Source organism: Canis lupus, chromosome 2, assembly GCF_003254725.2.
Source record: "Canis lupus dingo isolate Sandy chromosome 2, ASM325472v2, whole genome shotgun sequence".
NCBI lineage: Eukaryota > Metazoa > Chordata > Mammalia > Carnivora > Canidae > Canis > Canis lupus.
The window spans coordinates 40,663,835-40,684,831 of record NC_064244.1 but is presented as its reverse complement, the minus strand read 5'-3'; the positions used below and the strand labels follow the sequence as shown (position 1 = coordinate 40,684,831).

At 36.8% G+C, this 20,997-nt stretch overlaps 1 protein-coding gene across 1 annotated transcript in view; it reads left to right on the top strand.

The window, feature by feature from the left end:
* The first annotated feature begins 1,267 nt into the window (after positions 1-1,267).
* JAKMIP2 (janus kinase and microtubule interacting protein 2) overlaps positions 1,268-20,997 on the top strand; it is a 172,587-nt gene continuing 152,857 nt past the window's right edge. The window contains 1 exon segment of the mRNA XM_035713706.2: positions 1,268-1,604. The gene's annotated coding sequence lies outside the window, so the exon portion shown is untranslated.

Genomic DNA, 20,997 nt, shown 5'->3' with positions numbered 1-20,997 from the left:
CATTGTTGGCCCTATTGTTAATTAGCTGTGTGAGTTTGGGAGATTTATATAACTCCTTTAAGACTTAGAATATCCTTGACTGTTACATTTTAGAGAACTTTTATTCTTTCAGGCTCTCTCTGTCTTTGCCATCATCATCACCATCATATTGTTCTTGATGAAAAAACATCACCAATACATCACCATGTATTGTTTTCTCACCTTAATTTTTTGCCTTGTGTGAACTTGCCATGCTATTCCCTTGATCCCTTGGATTAAGAGGCAGCGATAAATGTACTACTACTACTACTACTACTATTAGTAAACATTTGCATTCTTACTACATTCCAAGTGCTATTAGTGCATTATTTCATTTAATTTTTACAACTGCTGCACGAGATAAATACTAGTATCATCTATAATTTAGAGTTAGAAACAGAACTCACAAAGAACTCAGAACATTGCTGATTTCACTTCCTTTTTTTCCTACCTACCACCCTGACTATCAGCTGGCTTGGGAACTCCAAAAGAACATCCATGAAAATGGCATCCATGATAATGGTACAGAATTCTCTGCAGGAAAATTTCCTACTCCAGTAGTTTGACGTTATATAAAGCTTTAGAACTCTCCACCAACTGGTTGGTGTTCCTGAGAACGGTGTGGTTGCTCAAGAAATCTCTGTTCCCTCTGTTCCAAAATCCTTTTTAACAGGGGAGTGCCAAATACCTCCAAGCCCCATTCTGAAAGAGAACTGGAAAAACAGTGAGACCAAGTGACTCACTTGGGAAGAACAAGCAGAAAGTAGTGCTAAGGAATCAGACTTGCATCTTATTGCAAAGTCCGGCCACTCAACTTTGCTTTTTAACAACCTTGAGTGACATTGAGTGAAAGATACTATTAAGGACAAACATATTTGGGGTAATTATAATCTCCGATTACACGATATGATTTTCTCCATTTGTTATTATTTTTTTCTGATAGCAAATTTCAATACATTTTGTTGGAAAACCATGGAAAGTGCAGAACATAGTTATGATGTATGTTTCAGCCTTGATTTCGGTTACATTTAAATTATTCTCTTCCTGTGCCTGTACACCCTTGCCCCATTTTTAAAGACCCAGAGTCCAGGTAGGAGAGACCAAGAGCATCCCAGAGGGCAGCAGCACCACTCCCCTCCCCTCCAGCCCCTGCAGCTCATTTCTCCCGTCTCCCCTCCCCCTTAGGCTGGTGGCTCGCCATTGGTCGTTGCCATGACAACCAGCAGCTGCCGGCACAGGCCGCCTCTACCGCAGCAGGGGTGGGGTCTGGGGGAGGGGGCAGGAGAGGCGGAGCCAGAGGAGGTGTCTGCTGCAAGTTCCTGGCTGCCTCTGAGCTCACCCCATCCTCGGCGCGGGAGGAGGCCAAGTGCCGATGCCGCTGCCGCCGCCGCCTCGGCTGCTGGTGCTCTAGCGGGGCGGGAAGGGTGGTTCCTCTCCGCACCGTCGCCAGCCGGAGAGGAGGGAACAAAATCCCAGCAGCGGCTGCTGATGTTGGGTTCGGAGGCCGCATCCGACTCGGTCGCAAGGAAAATGGATTCAGTTTGCATCTTTCCCTCCTTTCGACAGCTTCTCCGAGTCTCAGCGTGGTAAGCAGGAGACGATGGGGCTGTCTTCTGGGTTTATGCGCCGGTTCAAGGACCTGTGGGTACATTTGTGGCCGGCACTTGAACAATGACTCCGTCGGAGTAGGAGAGGGAGATGTGCAGACAGAGCTGGGGATGGAGAGAGGAAGGGTGCCGGGAAGAGAGAAGTAAGAAAGCATCCGCTGTGGGTTATTTATTTATTTATTTTTTAAATGGTGTTCTGATTTTGTCTTGAACGGGCTCAGATTGCAGACTGAGCCACTTGGTTCCTTTCCTTCCCAGCTTAGCAACAGAATCAGGGGGTGGAAGAAGAGCTAACAAGACATGGGTGTTATTGAAAGGATTCATTTAATTTGCAGCTCTCACGTACAGGGTCGGGCCTTCCTAAAACCCGATTGGTGCCTCCTAAGCTTCCCGGCCTAATTATAAGGTGATTTTGCTTATTTCCTTCATCGCTAAGAAAAAGTAGCCCCAGAATTTAGCATTCTATTTCATATTCTAATGCACTCTTGTTGAGAAACCATTTGCTGGATAGAGTTTGATTTTTAGTGGGTAATTGTGATTATGAACATACAAATGTATATCCTATGGTTATGCATATCATGCATACACATGTTTCCTAGCATAAGTAGTGCATTTATGAAACATATTTATATGCACACTGTGCTCTGCAATCATATTTATGGGTTATAAATGCCCTTGCACACTTGGAGGTAATTGCATATTTTTGAAACTATGCTTCTGGTTTGTATTATTCATTGGCTTCATTTGGATTAATGTGAGATTTATTCTTGTTATTGTCCCTTAGTTTCATTGTGACCAATTAGGACAGATGCCTATCATTTAGTCTGTATCTTAGCCCTAGATGCGAATTCATAGCCTGCCTCTTCTCTTTATTTTTAATTGGTTTTGTGGGGGGGGTGACTTGAGAGCTCTGAATTTACAATGATGGGAAAGGGAGGTGGCTTGAGGTATTATTTTGTGTCCAGCATCTTGCTAAGTGAATGTTGAAACAAATCAGTTTTCTTGAAATTCTACTCTATCCCTTTCATGTTTGTGTCTTGTGTCCCAGGAAGCACAGACGAGCTGCAAGGTGAACTGCATTCATTTTATTTGATAGTGCTGCTTGCTCTTTGGTCTTCATTCCTTCACTATCCAGGCACCATTTTACAGTTCTCTCAAATGTTGTATTATGGGTCACTTCTTTAGGTGGTTAAGTAGGAAAGTGGGATTGTTTTGAAAATCTAGGTGTTCCCAAGTGCCCTAGCCATTTCCAAATTAGTCTGCTTATACAATGAAATGAAAGAAGAGAGTGAGGGAAGCTTAGCAAGAGAATGTAAAGCAGGTCGCCCGAAATGGGGGGCTGTTATAGTTTACAAATGCTTACTAGGATCTGCTTGACCTTTTATTATGTTAAGGCTTTATGGCAGCTCAGGACACTGAAGATGCCTGAGATGAGTAGGATACAGGGCTCCATTAATAATGCAGGGGATTGGATTTCACTGAATTAAAGCCAGAAAAATCCTTGCAGGTAAAAGTGTATTACATTCATCATATGGACTAGTTTTATCCACCAGTCTCTTCTCAAATAGTATCATTGTCAGTGCTAACATTTTTTATAATATAAAGTAACATTTTTTATGTTAATCTTGCATTTTATTTTATACTGCTCCTTCATTTAAAAATTTTCCATGTATTTGAATGAAGTTTATAGTTTAATTTCTCAGAGAGTAAATGTTCCATTTGGTTTCTATATAGGAAGACTTAATGGGAAGAATGGATTTAGTATGCTTATGGCATATTGTATATTATATAGATCCACAACTCTGTAAAGTCATGCTATTGTGTGCCCAATTATAACTAAATAAAGTAGAGCAAGGAAAGAAGTACTTGGCTTATATGTCATATAAAATTTTTGTAACACATTGCATTCTAATCTTTTAATGATAACTTTTGACTTCTAAAAATTAAAATTTTAGATATATCTTAAAAGCTTACTAGCTTTAAAAAATTTAAGACACATTTAGTTGACCCTGTTTCATGCAATGAAAACAGCTATCTTGGGGCTTTGTTTTATTTCCTTTGTGTGGAATTTTCATTAGGCTGTGGTTTTATAGGTGAAGTTGGTACAGTTTAGGCAGAGGCCAGTGACCATAGGCCATGGGCACAGAACTGACTATCAATAGTAGCCTGTTTTATCTGTGTGGTCAGACCCTGATGGGAATCACAGACCTAGTTTTTGATCCCACAGCTTGAGACAGTTATATGGCCTTTGCTGAGAGCCACACAAAAGTGAAGTGTGTTTAAAGGACTACAAGATGTGCTCTCAAACAAAAGATAAGTAAACTAGGATTATTTCATTTGGAGAAGAGAAAATTGAGACATGACAGTCATTTGCTTTAGAAAATCTGGGAGTTGTTTGGAACCTAAAATATAGTCAGTCAATGTGCTTCAACTTCATTAGGAAAAATGAAGATTAGAAATACAGAATGTAGAACTTGCTGATAGCAAAGTTGAGTTGTCCACTGGACAACAGATAAGGTAGCACTTTCTTTCATCAAAACCTCTGAAAGTATGACTTAGACATGCATTTATTTGGGATGGCATAGGCTAGATTCTCTCTCAAGAAGTTCTCTAGCTTTTTCTAGAGCAAAGTGTCCATTTTATAGTGTGCTTTAGCTGTTTAATATCTGGTACTTCTAGATTTGTAATAGTAAGACTCCATTTTGGAGTCTTTGGGCTTGTAAATTACAGAATTTGGATATTTTTAAAGAAGTCAGTTGACCATCTGCTTGGAAAATATTATGTGTCATCCTGTCAGGATGCAGGGAACTGAATATTGGCCTCTTCATAAGAGTCCTTTCTCAGCAACTTTGTGGAATTTAGTACCTAATAGCCATATTAAAATTTTTTTCTTTTGTATGGCTACTTTTGAAAACTAAAATGGGGTTGAGTGGGGTATGGATACAAAATAATTCAAGGGTCATCAAGGGATGTCAGAAAGAACAAAGTATGTGAGAGATACTTGCAAGTTATTGTTTAAATGTGCTATTTAGCAGTATTCAAATTTAATTAATTCTCTGTTTCTCAAACACTGTCTTGAAAATGCCACTCTTGTTGGAATAGTAAATATTTTGACAGGCATTTAAACTTTAGTAAAACTTGTTTTAATTGGAGTAAAACCATTAATTCCTCACTTTGTGGTAGGATATTCCTTGTTTCTTCAACATATATCAATTTTATGTACATGCTTCTAGTCTCCATCAGGATGACTTAGAAAATATCTGAAAAGTCAAAACCATTTTCTACATTTCTGATAGGTTTATTAAAGGATTAATGCTTTGTTTTCCATGATTGCAGCCTAAAAGGGAACTGAATTTATCATGGAAGTTTCAACATAACTCAACAATCTGTTTTTTTCTGAAATAAATGAACCAGATTCATTTATCTGACTGTTACTTGAGAGGTCAGTTGCAACTCTTCCTATTTGTATATCCCAAGTATTATTCTATCAATTAAAAATGTTTTTACACAAGAGGAATAAATCATATAATCAAACTATTTGTAGAGAGCTCTTATATGACTAGAACAATTGGCATATTGTAGCAATGTAGAATTTCCTTGGAATATATAAGATGTGAAATTTCCTTGGGATCATACAGATGTGAAAATACAGTTGTAATAATTGCCATCATTACACCTTACATTATTAATATAATCTTTTGTTCTCAAAGTCATTTTACGTTCTCTAGTTTTCATCTAATGTTCCCCCAAATTCTCCCGTGCCAGTAAAATTGTGTTATCATAAGTGGAAACAGGCTCAGAGAAGTTAGGCTTGTCCGAGTTTGGGTTTGGTAAATGGTCTAATTGGGCCTGGATTCCAAATTCCTCGAGCCCAAATCTACTGTGTCAGAACATTTAATATATTATCTTGCTAATTAAAATTTTAAAATAAAATTAATTTTAAATATCAAATACAGTAAATCTGCATTAAATGTGACTCATTTTATTTGAAATTTTATTTGAATATTTTGGGTCATTATTTGCTCTTTGATCATATCGAATTGCTAAGTAGACTAAATGTATGCTTAGGGTATCAGCCTCCCCCCACAAATAATGGTGCACACAAAATTGATTTTGGAGAAAACCTGAGATTCTTGATATCTTAGAAAAGCATAGAAGCATTTGTCTGGGAAAAATCAGAAGTTTGTTGGATTGATGTGCCCTTTTTTTATGGCTAAGTATTGTTTTTATGTTTAGTGACATCCAGGTTAGGAGGAAACGATTTTTTTTTTTTTTTCTGTGCTTAGGACCAAATTAAGATTCCTATAGATCCTGGACCTTGAAAAGAAACCGGGCCATGCCTATGTTCTAAGCATTTTTTCACCTACATGTTCTTAAAATTAAAAATTATATTACATCCTTTAAAAAGTATACATCAGGGGTGCCTAGATGGCTCAGTTGGTTGGGCATATGGTTTGGTTTCGGCTCATGATCTCAGTGTGGTGAGATCGAGCCATGCATTGGGGCATTGGGCACTGTGCTTTTCTCCCTCACCCTCTCACCCTTTGCCCCTCCCCCTGCTCCCATGTCCTACTTGCTCTGTCTAAAATAAATAAATAAATAAATAAATAAATAAATAAATAAATCTTTAAAAGCAAAAAAAAAGTACATCAGCTCAGCAAGTTACTAATATTTTCCCTAGACAAATACTTTTATACTTTTCTGAAATTTCAAAAATTTAATACTTTTCTCCAAAAACATTCTATTTTGGCGGCGGGGGAGGGAGTCTTCCTTTCTTTGCTAATGCCCTAGGCACACAATTTGTGTCTATTTGGCAATTCAGCACTGGCCAAATAACAACTTGTGCCATCTGAACTATCATTCCACATTTGGGAAGCATCCTTTATAATTAATTAGCTTGCAGTACAAGTGAGATCTGTCACACTAAAGACATTCTGCTTTAAATCAATATTCACCGATACAATTAAATTTTTTCTTTTAAAAGTTTTTTTTTACATTTAAAAATACATCATTGTGAGAAATAAATAAAAGGTAATACAGAAATGTATAAAAAGGAAAAAAAAAAAAAAGAAATCACCCAGAAACCTACCTCAAGAAATAATTACTGTTAGCATTTTGGGAAAATTTCCTTCTAGATTTTTTTTTACATACTCTAGGTATTGTTTTGTAGTTCTTTTACTTTATATAAGGTGACTGTCTTTCCGTGTCAATGAAATATGTCTCTACTAAATTTTTAATCTCTGACGTTTTTCCTGATTCAAGATGCTTTTTCCATGAAAGTATAAAGACCTGCAAGTCTTTATACATTGTTTTAAATACTTGTCATGATACAGGTAGATCCTGCTTGATTTACAGCAGGTGTGAGTCAAGCATTGTTTTCAGGAAATCTGATATCTGTTACTCTGACCTGCCACTGCATCTCACAATGGGTATTAAATTAATCTTGGTTATCTCTTGTCTGCTCATAATGAGTGAATTTTAAGCCCAAGTCAATGAAATCTTTGTCTGAATCACTAGAAATGTCACCAGACGCATGCATAAGCAAACAAGCAAAAAAACAAATATAAATTTCTTTCAGATTTTTGTCATTTTTCCTCAGTATGGTAGTGGCATCCTACAGTCTTAACCACTGTGTCCAAGTCAAATCCTCTATGTAAGCTTTTTTTTTTTTTTTTTTTTTTAGAGAGAGAGAGAGAGAGAAAGTACGTAAGCACAGGATGCAGAGGGGCAGAAGAAAAAGGAGAGAATCCCAAGCAGACTCCACATTCGGTGCAGAGCCCAATGTGGGGCTCTCTCATAAACCTGAGATCATGATCTGAGCTGAAACTAAGAGTCAGATGTATAACCAACTGAGAACCTAGGTGCCCCAGCATATTTAAGCAACATACATTAGCTGTCACATGATTTCCTAGAGTAAACTAAGCTTTATTTTTGGCATCTGTCTATTCCTTAAACCTGTATGTAGTTTTAAAATGAAAGCCCAGGGGTGCCTGGGTGGCTCATTTGGTTAAGCGTCCAACTCTTGATTTCAGCTCAGGTCATGATCTCAGGGAGTTGAGATAGAGTCCTGTGTCAGCTCCCTGCCTGGTGTGGAGCCTGCTTGAGATTCTGTCTTTCCCTCTGCCCCTCCCCCTACCTCCTCTCCAGCTTGCTCTCAAGTCCAATCTCTCTGCGGGGAGGGGGGAGGAATGAAAGGCCAGTGATCTGACTCTTCTCTTTTATAATATGAATGGTTGCAATCTCCTTATACTTTAAGTTTGAGCTTTAAATATAACTCTTTAGAGAGAGGTTTCCTTAATTATATCTCCACTATTATCCTCTACACCCTGTGGATTTCCTTCATAGCATTTACCAAAGTCATAATTATAGAGCTATTTATTTGTGTGCTTGATTTTCCCTACCCTTCAGTAGATTGTAAGCTCTTTGAGGGCAGAAAATGAAACATTAATGAAACCATTAATGACAAACGTCATGGCACAACGTATGTGCATGATAATTGTTGGTTGGCTGGCTGGCTGACTAGATGGATGGATGGATAGATGATCTCCTGCAGGCCCTCTGGTTTAAGATTGTGGAATATTTTTCCCACTAGTAGTTCTTTGGACTGTGATTATTCATCCTTTTATTTTGGCAGTAAAAACAAGTGGATTGTATTTGTATTTGTGACATTCTCTGTATTCTAAGATTTGGGTAAAGGGAAATCAACTTCTTAAAGGCAATAAATCTCAACGCTTTAAAAATCAATAATTGAAAATTGTTCACTATATACTATGACATAAATAAGAAAAGCTGTGAACATTTCTTGCCTCCTCTATTCCCTTTCAAAATTGAATTGTAAGTCAGAAATAGTGATGCCACCAGTAAGCAAATTTCTTTGGATTCATTGAATTTATTAAAATAAATTAGTAATTTAATTATTATTAGCATCAAATCACATATCCACACTTAAAGTTCTTTTGCTATTCTGGAAATCCACTCTAGTAAATTCACTAATAAACAAATCATCCGTTCGTATCTGTATCCAGAAAGTAAGACTAAACAGAAATGGCGGTAATAATCTCACCGAAGTATGAGGTAGAAGTCTTTGTTCCCTTTCTTTGACATCTGAATCAAGATCATTTACTGCAATGCTTGAAATTCTGGAGTCTAACTGCAGCAAAAATATACATAGAAAACCAAGTCTGACTAATTTTAGTTGACACTCTCTGGTCAGAAAACAATTCGCTGGTGTTATTTTCAAGAAGGAAATTTGCTGAGATCATTGGGACTCTAAAAAAGCTTTGTGAGCATGTGCTCAAGTAAAAAGGGTGATATTTTCTCATGACTTCTGTTCCAAACTGGAAACATTCCCTTGGAAAATGCTACCAGTACAACGACAATGAAAATGTAAACCAAGCAAATGTTTCTTACCCACATTCCTTATCTGGTTTTTCCCTGTGCAGCATTTCATAGAGAGAGGTATCTTCCAAAAATAAGCTGAGCTCATACTCTGTAGTCATTACTGATCCATATTATGTCCCATAAACTCTTCTTAGGTCAGATATATCTACTTCGAACGTATTTTCCGGAACAAAAGCCATCTTTTTCTATGCAAGGATGCTGATGAAAACAACTAGACTAGAATACTTTAAAGGAGTACCATTCTGTAAAATCCATGATATGGTGCCATTCTACCAACAAGCCATTAAAAGAATAGCAAGACAATCGGCAATTTTTTAAATGACAGTCACCAATCTGAAGGTGGTACAAAAAAAAATTAACACTCTAATTTCTTATGAGAATTCTCGAAATTCTGCTAATTGGCACTGATAGGACAGAGAGAAGAATTTTGGTGTTTTGAAGATATTATAGATCCCAAATTTGCTTTCTTATGAATTTCCTAGATAATTCCTATTATGAAGATGGGGGAACTCTGGAATTACTGGAGTTTCTCCATCATCTGCTCTGCTCTGGTTACCTAGACCCGAGGAAAGAACTAACTCCCACTTTGCTGGTTCTGTCTCTGTCTCCTACATCTCTTAAGGAGGAATTTATTTTTTATTTTTATTTTTTTAAAGATTTATTTATTTATTTATTCAGAGAGAGCGAGAAAGAAAGGCAGAGACACAGGCAGAAGGAGAAGCAAGCTCCATGCAGGAAGCTTAAGGAGGAATTTAAATGGCAATTAGTTAACCATAAAATGAGTTTTGTATTTTAGAAAATATACGATTTTGATTTATTAAGGAATACATTTGACTTATGATTTACTTTTATTTTTAAAACACTTCATTAAATAAAAGCACCTACAAAGTTTTGAGTGTTTTGAACTAGATACCTAAAACACCAGCAATCATTAAAAATAAACCCTAGCTTTTAAAAAATGAAGTAATGAGGAACGCCTTACCCTAGTTAGTTTTACACAGAAGGAACATTTTAGCCATCTTGCTCTCTTCTTGGCTAGCTGGTCCACATTTTAGGATCTACAGGGTACAGTGCTATACTCTGAAACAAGAGAAAGGAAAATAGCCTGGTATAAGGGAAATTTTTTTTTCTTTCACTATTGTGTGACCATTAGGTTTTTATCCCCCATGGGTTTATTTATTTATTTATCTTTTATTTATTTATGATAGTCACACAGAGAGAGAGAGAGAGAGAGGCAGAGGCAGAGACATAGGAAGAGGGAGAAGCAGGCTCCATGCACCCGGAGCCCAACGTGGGATTCGATCCCGGGTCTCCAGGATCGCGCCCTGGGCCAAAAGGCAGGCGCTAAACCGCTGCGCCACCCAGGGATCCCTTCCCCGTGGATTTAAAAGAGCCCTATCTCTAAATGCATGCTTAAACATGTCTGATTCATATTAATGCTCTTGTTTGGACAAGTTTGCACATACTGTCCAGTCTCTTTTAACTATATGATTTTATATTTTTCTCTTTTCACTTTATTTACACTTTTTGAAATCAGACCTAAATGGCTCAGCCAGAGCTCCTAGAAGGTAGTAAAGAAGCAAGATTAATATTTCTAGTCAGTCACTGATCATTTGCATACTGAACTTTCACTAACATTCATGCAGTTGGAAAACATTAACTGTCTACATTTATTTAATGTAATCACCTTACTTTGAAACATCAATCTTTGGCTGTATAGTTAACTGTAATCTAAGCAGAATTGATCCATTCATAGTTCATATGGTGCCATCACTTACACATTCTTGATGTCCTTATATGCTGTTTGACTAACAAAAGGATCCTTATGACTGAGAGGACAAGATGAAATAGTGGAAAAGCATTTAGTTCAGGAGACCGTCATTTTGCAAAGAAGCACTCTCCCTTGAGTCAGTCTGAAAAAATGTTCAGACTTGATGCTGACCCATCTCTACTCTTTAGAATTGGGGACATCCATCATTTAAAATTTTCTTTATAATTCAAATAAAATAGTTTATTCCAACAATGAATGAGATAACCCTGACCCTCTTAATAACAAGGATATCTGAGGTTCTCTGAGTGTAACAAGTATGAAAAGGAGAAAACAACGTATTTTTTCTAAGTCATCCACAGAAAGAGAAAAAGAACTATACTGAGTACCTATTCTGTATCTGTTAGACTGTTTTCATCCATGTCTATTTTTGCAATCCTCACAACAGAGGCATTGTTCTTCCCACTTTTCAAGAGGAAAATAAAGCTTAGATAGGTTAAATATCTTAGCTGAAATAATTCAGTTAGTGAGTTTAGAAATGAGATTGAAGTAAGATCCATGCTGATTTTATGGCACAGTAGTTCAAAGCTGGAGCCTGTGGACTGGACCCAGCTCAGGAAGGAGTTTGTAAACATGTGTAAAATGTTTGTAAACAACAGTCTATGCTTCCAGCACAGCAAGAATGACCCAGCAGATAAGCATTTAATAAAAAAGAACTATCTCTGTGAACTTTAATAATGCTGTTGATCTGGTTTTTAGGGAATCATAATGACACAATGATAATTTGCAACTTCAAGTGTTTCCTTTTATGCTCCATCTGTTACTCATCTTTTTTATAATTAATAAGCTAAGTTGGTTTTTCACAGTATGTGTTTAAAACTTTATTTTACAAAGAATACAATTTAAGTTACAAAGAACTTTTGATACTTTAAATTCTCCCAAATATACAGGTAGAGAAGATGTTGTATATTATGTTATGTTATATTATCTATAATCATCCTCAGAGTAAAGTTCAGTGTCTACTTGTGCTTAGCATTACCTAATGACTGAAAAGTATGGAACTCAAATCCAGATTTCTTCAGAAATTTTTTTTGTGTAGGATCCAGCCCCAAACAACCAAATGATACATCAGTGATGTGAATCAGGGCCAAAGAATTATGACATGATCTGACCTGGCCTCTAAACCCTAATTCAGGTGCTAAGGTAACTTAAGTTCTTTTGATTCTTCCTCCCAGGTCCTTCTTTTCACATATAATCTAGGTGTGTGTGTCTGTATCTAGACACAACTAAATAAACCAAGAGCTGTGGATAAATAGTTCCTGCATGTGTATCATCATCATCACTAACACCACAAAAGCGTTAGTGAAGTTCCTCTAAATAGAGAGCATTCAGAGACTCCAATAATTAGCCCTGCTCCCTGTCCAAAAGGAACTTACATTTTTACAAGGAAAAGGGGTCAAATTTAGTAGAATGTTAGCACATGCTAACACTTACACATAATGTATAATTAGCCCCACCGTTGCCAGCAGACGTCTTCTCTGTTTTTGTGAAGTGACCACTATAGCTTCTAGCTAATAAGCCTGAACTATTGATGCACATGCTAATGAGGGTGGTTTTGAATCAGTATTTTAATCCTACCTTTCTCCTTCTAAGGTGTATCTTTCATTTGATGAGCCAAATGTAATAATGTTTCAATTAACTCTTAAATAGAGATTATTGAGGCATATCAATCTACTTTTTAGACTAAATTTGGATTTAAAAAAAGTCTTAAAAATTACTTTCAAAACATATTTCTTAATGTCAGTCGTCACTGTGTTGGTTTTTGTGTTTTACTACTTTGCCTAGATGCCAAGCATTGCACTTAAAGACATTGCATACCCTGCACCAACATGCTTTGAAGAAAGTAATAGTATTCCCATTTTATACAGAATGAAATTAAGGTTTATTGAGGTAAATCAATGTAATACTTTCTCAAGATTATCTAACTAATGACTGATGGAAACAGACTCTGAACTCCAGTATGTCTGACTCCCATCCCCAGTGCCTCTTAACTAATATGCTAATTAGCTCCCTTTTGTAATGAAAATTTGATTGTGCTCCTGAAAATTAGAGTAAATGAAGAGAAAGGCAAATATATATTTTTAATGTTATTGTTGTTGTTAAATATTAATCAAGACCTAATTTTTGCTAAGTAAAAGATAGCAACACTCTGCAGAAATGTACATTCAAGAACAAGGTCCATATAACCAGTTTCCTCAGTGAAGAAAGAAAACAAGGGAGAGATGAAATGAGCCCCAGTCTTATTATAAACCATGTGGATATTTTGTGTTTAAGTAACTATTTGATCATGCATGAGTTATATTTGTACAATAAAATCTGGGATTCTCTTTTTAAAGCAAAATTTTAAATAGGCATTAAATGTATTTTAATAAGAGAAAATTACCTGGTTTTCCTATCTACTTTTTTCAAGTAATTAAGGAACTGTGTTTTGTGCTGTGTTTTCCACAGTTTTGTAAACTATGAACATTTTGTTTTTCTCTAAAGACATTCAGAAAGCAATTTTACAGGAATTTCATCTCTGGAAAAAAATCCCCAAGTGCAAAATAGACGGAGCAGCATAAATCCCAGAACTTAATGTTATAAACAGTACAGTTTCTGTGCTCTTATAATTTCTATGATGCTATATACATAAGACTTTTTTGTTTCAATTTTTGCTTATAGTGAATAGCAGGAGTTTTGACAACAGTAGATTTGGGTGATGAAACCTTGATTTATCTGTCTCTCTATAGATCAGATATATGATAAAGTAACTGTGGGCTATCCCAACTATGGAATGCAGTGAGGCCCTTCAAACAGTATATTGTAGAAAAAAGTATTTATAACATAGGACAATATGTAGAATATGTCTTCTAAGTTAAAAACTCAAAAATCAAAAGAATTTGATGCCAATTTTATGAAAAGAGAAAAAATATACAAACACAGGCATGTTTTTAAAGATCAAAATATTAACAAGAATTAATTCTGGATGATAGCTTTATGAAAAATTTCTTCATTGAGTTTTTTATGATTTCCAAATTTACCAAAATGTATTTTACTTATTTAATTAGCAAAATGCAAATATTTTTAAATGACAGACTTTGTCATCAAGATCAGTAAATCATCCATAAACCCAAATATTTTTAACCTATCTGGTGACTCTGCAGGGCTCCTGAAGATGGAAAGTTTGCTCTCTCTGCTCAGAAGTTCCAAATTGGTGTCCACCTACAACCAGTGTTCCTGGTGAACCACAAAGGAAAGGGAGTGGCTAAGAGAACAGGATATAGGCTCTCTACACAAAATACCCATTGGGGGTGTCCCCCTCCTAAAGTTTCGAGAACAAGATCCTGTCATGAAATAGCTTGAAAACCCGATAGAATTGATAAAATTAATATTCTATATACCAAATATCTAATTTCTAAAACTAAAATTTCCAATTTTCCCTTGAATATTCATCATCTTGTTGTCATAGTCTTCAGTGGTTTTAGTTCACAGTAGTTTAATTAGATTCAATATTAATAGGACAAAACTCCAAGCTTAACTCCATGTGATTTAGTCATAATTCATTTTTATTGGAAACCTTAAACAAGGATTTTTATAGCTTTCTTTTTTTTTCTTTTTTTAAAGATTTAGTTATTTATTTGAGAGAGAGAACATGTGAGCTTGGGGAGGGGCAGAAGGAGAGAGAGAATCCTTAAACAGACTGCCCCCTGAGCTCAGAGCTGAAGTGGGGTGGGGGAAGCTGGGGCTGATCCCAGGACACTGAGATCATGACCTGAGCCAAAATCAAGACTCGGACTCTCAACCGACTGAGCCATCTAGTTGACCCTAGATTGTGTATTTTAACAAACCTATCTCAGTGATGAATCTTAAGTTAACTCAAATATCTTGTTTCCTATGTGAATTACTAACCAAATTAAAGTACCTATTAGTCTTCATTTAGTGACTTGGTAAGCTGTTCATTTTAAAACCTGGGATATATTTAAATATTTTGAATTAAAATGGAACTTTAATATTTTTTTAAACTGAACGCGAATGAATGTTCTTTAGATTTGTGGTCTGGATTTTAATACAAAGAAATATTTAAGTTTGAAAATAATTCTAACACCTACGAAGTATTCTCTAAGGTGTATTGTGGAGGAGTAGAGAATGGGAAATACATAATGGGTAAGACTCATTCTTAAAAATATAGTAAAGCAGGGGGATCCCTGGGTGGCGCAGCGGTTTGGTGCCTGCCTTTGGCCCAGGGCGCGATCCTGGAGACCCGGGATCGAATCCCACATCGGGCTCCCGGTGCATGGAGCCTGCTTCTCCCTCTGCCTGTGTCTCTGCCTCTCTCTCTCTCTCTCTCTCTCTCTCTCTCTGTGACTATCATGAATAAATAAATAAAAATCTTTAAAAAAAAAAATTAAAAAAAATAAAAATAAATAAAAATATAGTAAAGCAGTAAGAGCTTAGACACTAAAATCATGCCAAGAAACACAGTGACCTTTATCGAAACACAAGAACATTTGCAAATTGGGAATCAAATGTGAACATCTTTATAAGAAAACTTGGTTAAGGATACCAATTAAGGGGATGCCTGGGTGGCTCAGTGGTTTAGCGTCTGCCTTTAGCTCAGGTCCTGATCCCAGGGTCCTGTTAGTACCACATCGGGCTCCCCTACCTATGTCTCTGCCTCTCTCTGTGTGTCTCTGTGAAGGAATAAAAAAAAAAATTAAAAAAAAATTAAAAAAAAAAAAAAGAATACCAGTTAAGGAGCACGAATAAAGAAAGACAATAAATTTGCAAAATTGGGTTTATGAACCCGGAAGTGCAGGAGGGGCATTGTTCTCTGCCTTTTCCTTGAAGTTAAAAAAGAATGTTTCAGCTAATGGAATCAAGCCACTGCTGTCCTTCCTTATCAGAGAATAATGCAGAATACAGATTTTCAAAATGAAGCAGAACAAAATCACATAAACAAAGCACTTTGCAGCAAATATTTTCTTGCTGAACTCTGAATTCCAGCGTACCTGAAGCTTTATCACTTGAGATGTATTAGGAAAAAAAACAAGACTACAGGACAAGTACGGAATGACTGTTAAATCCTGAAAATTATGAATGGCTTTCTAAAGTTTTTTTTTCTTTTCCCTGTTTGAACACTTCCTGGCATGTGAATCTTATGAGGCAATGTGCACAGGAAGTATTGGAAAACATGTTAGATACATTGATCCCAGTTACAGTCAAGGGACTCTTGCATTATTATTTTTTCTGTATTTAATGAAAAAAATGCATCCCAGAAAATGAGGAAAAATATAAACCAGGGGGGAAAGGTCACTGAGTATTTGATGAGAGTATTGATCCTGATTTGCCTGCCTTCACTTTGGTGTTTTCCCTTTTTGAGCTATGATTATTACTACTCCATCCTCCATACTAAATAATCTGTAAATTCTCTCCCTCTCTGGGTGTAGTCAAATGCCACTGAGACAGAAACCTATAAATCCCTGTCAATTCTCTTAAACTCCTTATTGTCATTCTCTTAAACTCCTTATTTCCCTTTAAGTAAAAGGAAAGTCTTGGGGTTTGGGGATTATGTATAAGAAGGACTATTGTAGCCAGAAGTGTGATGGCCCATCATTTCTGTCAGTCCTATATTGCTTCTTAAGATAATATAGCCAATATTGGCTTTTGATCATTTTCCTCTTTTACTGTGTGTGTGTGTGTGTGTGTAAGAAGGAGAGAGATGACATTCAATTTAGCAAACAGCTCATTAAATCCAAGCCATACAGCTTTAAAGACATGTAATTTGGTATGATGCCAGACTCACTAGTCAGTCCAGTGCATAAAGATATCGTGTTTACTGTTTCTTGATTTCAGCCCAGATCCTGGATCCATTAACTGCCAATGTTCAAGCACAAGGTGAATGATTGACAGAGATGTTATTGAGAAGGTTTCTAGTTTATTTAAAGGGTTATATTAGATTATATTTAAGGTCTCTTTCCACACAACATTATGAATGTGTGGTAAGTAGACCCTTAGGGCAGGAACATTCTCTGGTGCATAAAATATTTGCTCTTGCTCATTCAGAAAGTCACTTTCTAAATTTTTCTTTTTTAGAGGCCATACTGGAAGCCAGTTTGCGTTTGTGTGATATTTCAATCAAGGTATGAATATAGCTCTACTTGAAAGAAAAAAATCTAGTAGAAGGATACAGGATTATCCTTTATATTCCTGCCCATTTCTCAGAACATGTTTTGCTGTTATAAAGAAAATTAGAGAATTCCTTTACTTGACAAGGATTCTTTTCCCACAGTATTGGTATTGGAGTATTGTTTAAGTTTTTTTTTTTTTTTTTTAGGGTGCACCATTGTGCCATTGTGAAAACACAAACCTGGGATTCAGAAATCCTGAGTCTAATCTCTGTTCAGCTACAAACTAGCTGGGTGACATGAACAGGCATCCCGTCCATTAGTGATTTTTGGTTTTCCAACTGTGAAAAGAGAGAGAAAGGGTATCAACTCCTTTTTTTTTATACTGTTGCTCCCCTTGAAAAGAGAAAAAATAAGTAAAGAACAGAAAGGTTTTCTTAATTCCTTTGCCATTGGGTGTGTAAATCTATTTGCAGACTGATTGAAGAAATCTTCCTCTGAAATTGGAAATCCTTCTATTTGCCCTTTTATTTGCCTCTGGTAGTGATTACAAGTATTTATGGACTTGAATTACTTCCCCCATTGGCCTACAATCTCCTTGAGGGAAGTAATATAGGAGAGAGAGGAAAAAAGAAGGGGGAAACATAATCCTAAGGAGTAAATCAGAATCCAGGAAGGGGTGAGGGAATTGCAGATGACACAAAAACATCTCTTCATTTCACCTTTATTTTTTTTTCCATTTCACCTTTAAGTTTGTAATATCTAACTACAAAATGTAAAACTCTGTAAAAATTGCCTTGACTGGTTGGAATATAGTGAAGATCTGGGGAAAGAACATTGCAGGTGTGTGTCATCAGTTTTAAATAACTGCAGATTAAACAATTTTTTAAATGACATGGAAAATGTTCAGAGTACATTTAGTAAAAATGTAGACCTAACAGCCTATGTTTGTTAAAAATATGTTCATATATGCATGGAGAAAAAAGACCTGCCGGAAATATAAAAAGTATTCAGTAGTACAAATATTGGTGAATTTAATTTTTAATTTTTGTTGATCAAAGTCTCTAAGTTTTTCCCCAAAGAGCATTTATTACTTGGTTAATAAGAAAGGAAGCAAACTAAAAAAGAGCTTTTAAAGTTGCCATTGTCTGAATGTTTTTAGAAAGTTCCTGGTGAAGGGCAGCCCGGGTGGCTTAGCGGTTTAGCTCCGCCTTCAGCCCAGGGTGTGATCCTGGAGACCTGGGATTGAATCCCACGTCAGGCTCCCTGCATGGAGCCTGCTTCTCCCTCTGCCTGTATCTCTGCCTTTCTCTCCCTCTCTGTGTCTCTCATGAATAAATAAATAAAATCTTAAAAAAAAAAAAAAAAGGAAAATTCTTGATGGATATTAGGTAGGTGAAGGGCAGAGCTCATATTCTTTCATATTAAGGTTAATGATTTCATTGTTACTTTTTTAAAAATGTGAGTTAAAATAATTATCAACCGGGCAGCCCTGGTGGCGCAGTGGTTTAGCACCGCCTGCAGCCCGGGGTGTGATCCTGAAGACCCTGGATCAAGTCCCACATCGGGCTCTCTGTATGATGCCTGCTTCTCCCTCTGCCTGTGTCTCTGCCTCTCTCGCGCTCTCTCTGAATAAATAAATCTTAAAAAAAAAAAAAAATAAGTATCAACCAGGGTTCCAGGTGGCTCATTCGGTTAAGTGACCAACTCTTGGTTTCTGCTGAGGTCATGATCTCCCATCCTGAGACCGAGCCCTGTTTTGGGCTGTATGCTTAGCTTAGAATCTGCTTGAGATTCTCTGCCTCTCCTTCTTCCTTTCACTGCCACCCCCCTCCCTCACACGTGTATGCTCTCTCCCCCTATAAAATAAATAAATAAAATAAAAAAAATAACTATCAACTATATGAAAATACAAGGAATGAAAACCCTAGGAATTAGACAAGCCAAATGAAGACCAGCAGCACTGTCCTGTCAGTATTAAAGTGTAGTGATGCTGAAGGAAAATCCCCAAGATCATGTCAAGCAAAGCAAAGTGACTATGTCATCACCATCAATTAAAACAAACAAAAAAAGGCTTTCTTGATGTTCTATGTACTTACAGTTATGCAGATTAATATTGGAGTCATTTCTTTTTTTGAAAATATGACCAATTGATTTATATTCACAGATCTTTTTCTTAATTTCCAAAATGAATTCTGATAAACCATTATGTCATCCATTAGTATTTATTCAGTACCTACTCAGACTGTAATTCTTCTTACTCATTCTAGCTATTTTTTAAATGTACCCACTATGAGCATTGTTCTTTCCATAAATTGTAGATCAGTTGCATAGTTTCATTGGTCACTTCTGCTTAATTTTATTCAGTTTCCCTACCATTTATTTGTGTCCTTGCTTCTGCATCCCTCATCCTTCCCACCACCTTTCAATGTCCTCTTTCCTCCATTTGCTTCTCTTACTTATTCCAGTCACCCAGTATGTAAGACCCAATAATTAGGCAAATCTTTCAGTGAGAGAGTAGTCTGGTGCACTCAGATCTCCCCTTGTCTGAATTCCTATCATACTTATGATCACTACCACAGTGTTTAGCACATAATTGTTCTCCTTGTTTCAAACGTTCACATTTCATCTCCACATCTAGATTGAAAGACTGCTGAAGAATTTATAGTCCTCCTCCTTCTGTCAGAAGCAGAGGGAAACCTCTGTTTAATGAGTGAATCCTGTATGGCATGTACCATACTATCCTAGGTATTTTGCATGTTTTATCATTAATGCCTGATAACTACTCTGTTAAGTTGGTGTTATCCTCTTATGTCATGGGATGAGAATGAAACTGAGAGAGCTTTACTTTATTGAGGCCACACAGCTGGTTACAGCTGTCTGCCTCTGCAACTCTAAATATTTTACATTCCACCATATTGTCTGACTGATAACAAGTCACTTTCTGTGGTAGGTCACTTATTATAATTTTATTTAATTTTCTGCCTTTCCATACTTTTGCTTTGTTTGACATACATGAGGTAAAATGTAATGGTAGAAACATTAAATATAGTCAACTTCCGGTTATTTGCTTTTAAATGACTTTTCCTTCTTACTGCCAAATTTTTCTTACCCACTTCCATGATATTTTTTCCACTCACCAAGACGACCTTCAACCTCAAAGTGCCCAATTCATTAACTGCTCCTCTAGCCCAGGAACCATGTTAAAGACATGGATACATGGATAAGCTCTCTCTATTCCCTGTATGCAAGAATGTACCTTCTCTATTTCATTTTGAGATTCCTTTCTGCCTCTAAATTAAAATATTCTCTCAGTTGTGGAGGCTACAGACTCCCAGAGACAAAAGGCAAGGAAGAGGAAGCAGTGATACCAAACTCAATTCCCTGCAGTGGCTCTCCGATAGTCAGAAGCCTGTTGTAACCTGACCCTGGCAGGAGACAGCAAGCAGAATGGAGTACTTGCAGAGAGAATGCTGAGTAGGAAAAGGCTCCCCTTCAACGGTGTTAGCTTAGCAGGAGGCTAGACCAGACGGCCTCCAAGCCCATCCCAAATTAACCAGCACATTCCCACACCTCTTCTGCCTCGCTGTGTTCCTCTTTGTCAGCGAGATAAACTGGGTTTCCTCTTCCCATTAATGCAATGTGAACAACGGAAAGGGGTAATTAAAAACAAGCAACAAAGATACTAAAGGAAGCTGTCCGAATGCATCAGTCCAGGCCATTCTGTTTCTTTGTCTTCACGAAGTTCTCCTTCACTCCCCAGAATTCAGATGAGACTACAGGACGAACAAATGGCTGTGGGTAGCAGTCTGGGGTCACTTGCCTCTCGTCACAGATAATGAAGAGATGCTGGATAGAGCTAAGATTTAGTTCAGGGTGAGAGATTTTTACACATGCATATTATTCTTCAAAATGATTGTGTTTTCATCCTGATAGTGTACTGGCAAGAGTTCACAGGGAACACATTTCCAGAAGACAACTTGCAATTAATATCAAAAGCCTTAAATGACATACCCTCTGACGAAGCAGTTAGGCTGTT